This window comes from Panicum virgatum, chromosome 9K, assembly GCF_016808335.1.
Source record: "Panicum virgatum strain AP13 chromosome 9K, P.virgatum_v5, whole genome shotgun sequence".
In the NCBI taxonomy this organism is placed as follows: Eukaryota; Viridiplantae; Streptophyta; class Magnoliopsida; order Poales; family Poaceae; genus Panicum; species Panicum virgatum.
The window spans coordinates 61,370,681-61,375,544 of NC_053144.1; the positions used below are offsets into that span (position 1 = coordinate 61,370,681).

At 43.5% G+C, this 4,864-nt stretch overlaps 1 long non-coding RNA gene across 2 annotated transcripts; it reads left to right on the top strand.

The window, feature by feature from the left end:
- The first annotated feature begins 435 nt into the window (after nt 1–435).
- Nucleotides 436–4,649, top strand: LOC120646715. 2 transcript variants are annotated; one of them, XR_005664545.1, is made up of 3 exons: nt 436–629; nt 2,518–2,781; nt 2,984–4,649. It is a non-coding gene; the product is annotated as an uncharacterized LOC120646715 (long non-coding RNA). The 2 variants fall into 2 exon arrangements; XR_005664546.1 differs by lacking the exon at nt 2,518–2,781.
- Nucleotides 4,650–4,864: the final 215 nt, after the last annotated feature.

Genomic DNA, 4,864 nt, shown 5'->3' on the forward strand with positions numbered 1-4,864 from the left:
TGAAAAATTCCCGGTGCACTCCCGATGAGCAGCACGACTTGTTTAGATCTGATTTTTTAGATTTAAATGTTGTGTCGATTATTTAAACACCAGAATGATTCTAAATGAAAAAAGTTTGAATTACAAAGGTGTAGATCTCGTCAAGGTGTATAATTTTCGTATAAATTTTATCTCCATCCGAATCCATATGAATTTGTTATAATTTTTTGAAAGTGTGCTACAGTAATTTACTACAGTACCACCGGTTGATTTGGCGGTAAGTCGCTACCGTAACCATACCGGCGGTACCTACTTTCCGCCAGATGAACTGGCGGCAGGATGACATTTTTGCAAAAAAACATTCGGCATGTATTTTTGATAAATTGGGTAAAAAATAATATAAAAATTTTAAAAATTCCGGGATAGGATAGACGCACATGCGACAACCAGCCCAAGTCCAGCGCGGCAGCAGAGCGAGCGAGAGGGGACGGTGGGATGCCGGTGATGAGAAACCGCGTAGAGAGGGGAGGGGGTAGCGCTCCGGCTCCCGACTTCTGCCCGTGGCGCCGCCGGTGCCACACGGCCGGAACCACGCGCCCCGCCATGCGACTCCGCTGATCATCCCGCCGTCCTCCCACGACGGAATCAAGGTCAGATCGCGTGCTCTGATGCCGAGACGAAGCCCCCCCCCCCCCCCCCCCCCCCCCGCCATTGCTGCTATCCAATCCAATGCATTTTTCTTTCTCGGGCTTTCCTTACATTTTCATCTCGTACTATCCCCATGATACATCGAACTCTGCATAGCTCCCCCGTGTTTGCGTTTGAAAGAACAATGAGGAGGTCAGGAGGAGCTACAGTGTAGTGGGGGACTATATGCTCCCAATGTCTCTGTCGTCGGTAACTTGGTAGGCAATCTTCATAGGCAGTTAGGCACCACGAGACATCAGACTGATTACTTGGTCAGACTGCCAAATCTCATTGGCTGACACGATCCGTCAGTTGTGTTAGTCTATCTATGCACATCACAGCCAATCCGACAAGACCGGGGGAAAATGATTAAGAGATATATACGTCGTTAGCGTATCCATAAAACCGACAAGGTTTCGGGCTTAAATTAACCCGCATGATTAGGTTGGGGGAACTCACTAACTCTGCTCTGTTCCTCCTGCCAGCCCACCAACAAATGATCCCACCGGTGTGAAAACATACCCCCTCACATGAAGTTAGCTTAAGCGTGTAGTTTATGATCTAATCTTCCTAGCATTTTATACTCCACATCGCTGTTCCCGTCGCATGGGCCACGGTCGGCAAAATGCCAAGTCCGTTAATGGCGAAACCTTAGGGCTTAGTTAGGTGCAACCAGACAAGCACAATGATCCATCTGGTGCCCAACCAAGCCGGCAATAATTCCGGTTGTTAACTAACTTGAACTTGGTTTGTCTTCGCCACCCTATGAGCGATGACCGGCGGCACCGATCCACGAAAGGGGAAGCTGACGATTTGGTAAAGTAGTGTGGTCACTTACAATGTTAGATCATGTGGTGTCCAACAGGGGTAAATTTAGCATTGATTGCAAAAGGAAGTATAAATTTAGTATCTGTGTCAATGTATGCCGGCCAAAACTATTGCCCAAAATGCTAAGCTAGTGATGCAACTTGACTAGTGACATTGACCGCCTGAGCAGCAACACCTCATCCCAGGCCCACAGTGAGGCATAGGGAAGTTGGGATGGCCACAAAAACTTTCAGAAAAAGTCATGATAGATCCGTATGACAAAATCAGGCAGATTGAGCAAGTAGAAGGTTCAAGAAACACAGGCCATCAGAAACTGTGAGCTAAGCCATAGCCTATGTGGCTTTGTGCTCTCCAGAACATACTGAGAAGGTGTGAATGGTGCCCACTGCAAGAACAATTATGCGCTTATGTGACTATCAGATTGAAAATAGTATACCTTGAACATTATGTGATACCAGGCTTTCGGCTAGATTATGACCGATTTTCAAGATTAGAAATGCTTCTGTGGTAACAACTTAGTCATGCCAGCGAGTGTGATCGAATTTGTTTTCTTGGAACGGCCGACCGTGTTGTTGGGGCATGATTGGGTGTGCATTTTGACCCGGTAGCAATTTGAGTTTCATCAATGATTCTCAGCTCAGATTAATGTGAACCCTAGCTCAATAGCTTTGGCCTAGTTTGTGCTGTGCTGGCTAAAATTTGGATAAGTGAGGGGACAATGCGGTTAGTTAATCCATGGTATTTCTTGGGCATTAGTATACGTACAAGTAGAAGTTGTTGGTACTTAACCTGCGATAATTTTCTCTCTGGGAAGATCAAAACAGATATGATAGGCATCATCACGGGCAACTTGCTGGGTTCTAAATCGGTGTTGCTTACTCTCTCTTATGACTAAATACATATTCCAAACCGGGTTAGTTAAGATAACAAGCAGTGTGTTCTTTTATTGACCGCTGAAGCGCACAGCATAATAGTTTTTTGTCTCTTGATATCACACATAACAAGTTTATTTGCAACTTGCAGTGAGAATATTTGGTAATAGAGAGGACATCTGGCTTGCACAACTCCATGAGTCACTATCATAAATATCTTCGAGCTTCTCCGACGTGGATTTTTGGCTTTCTCTAATCCGATCAAAATGGATTAGTGAAAGCGTAGTTTTTGAGACAGTTTTTATTTGATCTGATTGGATCAGGAAGATTAATACAGCACATCAGTGTGACCACATTTTGGATGAATTCTCGTACTCCTGAAAGAAACAAATGTAGCGGCATTTTTTTAATAGAGGTGCATCAGCATTCCGGTAACAGCTTAAGGAAATCTTCTTTCAGAAAACGAAATAGCCCCGTTTCTATGAGTCCAGTTACTATTTGTGACGGAAGCAATATGTTTTCCTAATCTTGAGTTGTCTCTGTCTTTGCTGATCAATTTACTACGCAAACACAATTGTTGCATGACTTGGCTTTCATGTGCTATTTCTTCCATGCAGGTGGGTCCAATTATATCAATAATTTACAGGAACTTTGAGACAAGGCAGGGGCATCTTGCAAGCCTTGCATGAATGTTTTCTTGTAAAGTCTCTATACCTTATGATGATATGGCGCCTGGCACAATGTGGAGCAACCTAATTCTAACCTTTGCACACCTAACCATGCAAATATGTAAAATATTGAAAGGTCTTGTGACAATTTCACTGTAAAATCATATACCATGGTCCTCCTGTCGTGGAAAAAAAATCTGAAAGGTCAGGTACCTATCCTATCTTAGTAACAAAAAAAACTCAGAGTCATGAAGCTAATAAGTTTCTAACTTACCTACCTATGTTTCAGCTTTCAGAGATAGTATGTCCCTGTTTAATAGTTTTTTTTTCCCTCTCTCCTGAGATGACTCTCTGCTTAATGGTTAGAGCCTAAGAGGTGCTTCTATAAGTAATTACCAGAAATGCACAACCTTATCCTCCTAATTCTGTTTCGGTTAAATGGGCTTTCCGATTCATTTGTGCATAAGAGATACACTTACCTGCTTAAACTGCAACATGACTTAATCATAAGGTAAGTCATGTTGTTGGCAATACAAGAATATATTAATTGTTTATATAACAACAACACTTTATGCTACATAATACTGAACTGTATTTCTTTTGATTAATTATTTGTCTAAAGTTGCAAAAGGGCTATCACAAAAGACACACGGTAGTATCTTGCAGTCTTGGGTACAATGATAATTCAGAAACTGACAATAGGCATGAAGCAATTGCAGAAAAGGAACTGGGCGCTTTACTCTAGAAAATGGAATAAGCTTTCGCCGAAATATATAAAAATGGTATCAATGAGGAATCGCCGTACCAATGGGGATCATTATGGCCACTAATGACTCAGCTTTTATGTATTAGTTTACAAAGTTTGTTATATAATCCTGCGTGATCATTGTATAGCTTTGGCTGCATGTCAAGAGTACATTCCCCTTTTCCCACCTGCGCTTGCACTTTTTTCTGTTTCAGATTCAGACAATGATTGGCCGGCTGAACGACACTCAACAGGACCAATGGAACTGATGGACAAGAAGGGCTAAATGAAGATAGCTCAGGATCAGATGGACGATGCATCGTGTCTGAACTGTGGCTGCTCGTTGCTCTTATGGAGATTCAACCACCACCCTTCAATTTGTTGCAGTATGTCAGGTCAGAATTGTCTGGACTTTTTTTTAAAAAAAAGTCAAGTCTGAACTTCCATTGGTCTGTCATCAACCTTTCCCAATTTTCTCCTGGGCTAATGTGCTATTATGCAACACTAATGCATTGGAGAATCCAAATTGACGAACATTCTGCAAGCTTTAGATGGGTGAGGAAGGATGGAAGGTATATTCCCTGTTCAGGTTACTACTGGGAATGAGCGATGAGTTAGTTAGGCAAGGAGTATATTTTGATCCACATGAAGGTCCAAATCTATTGAGTTCTTTTTTCTCAGGCCTGGACCTTCTCTATATGCTTAAATAAGTTGCAGCCTTAAGCCTTCCTGATTGTCACTGTGGAGGAAATACTTTGTCTAATTTCACTTTGCTTTCTTTGTTCATAAATGTGACAGGAACTTACTATACAAACAATTGAATCAAAATGGATGTTTGTCGGTACCCTGTAGCAGGGATACCCACTTCTACTGCAGCAAGGCATGACTCGTATAGTCATCTGCGACTACGCCATAAGGGGCGGAACTGTCGGGCCCCACGGGTCGGGCTCCTACCTCACCGGGCCAACGGCCCCAGACCCGCTCCCAGCTCTGGGACGGGTCCGGTGACGCCACGTGTCCCTGAGGAGGGGAAGCTCCGAGCCAACGGCCCTAGGGGTCCGGGACCTCCCCGCGTCTGTCCGGAC